Source organism: Arachis ipaensis, chromosome B01 (assembly GCF_000816755.2).
Source record: "Arachis ipaensis cultivar K30076 chromosome B01, Araip1.1, whole genome shotgun sequence".
Classification (NCBI taxonomy): domain Eukaryota; kingdom Viridiplantae; phylum Streptophyta; class Magnoliopsida; order Fabales; family Fabaceae; genus Arachis; species Arachis ipaensis.
The window spans coordinates 134,144,758-134,145,002 of NC_029785.2; the positions used below are offsets into that span (position 1 = coordinate 134,144,758).

Genomic DNA, 245 nt, shown 5'->3' on the forward strand with positions numbered 1-245 from the left:
AGTGTAATAACAAAACCATTTAAAAAGAGAACGTCATCAAACTATAGGGATAAAAGACGCTAAAACACATGAAAATGAGCTCAAATAATAAAGTAAGGCAAAAAGAGGAAACAATGTAAACTCGTTTATTTTTCCCCAATTTCAGATTGATCTTAGCTTAGGAAAGCTATCTACCTAAATAAAAACTGTCTATATCCACTAGATTTTCAAAGATGTTGATGGAGTAACAAAGACATCCAACTAGG

General features: G+C 31.4%; 1 protein-coding gene across 3 annotated transcripts in view; it reads right to left on the reverse strand.

Annotated features, from left to right (window-relative positions):
* Window positions 1-245, reverse strand: part of LOC107640558 — a 3,070-nt gene that overhangs the window by 2,050 nt on the left and 775 nt on the right. The window lies entirely within an intron of this gene.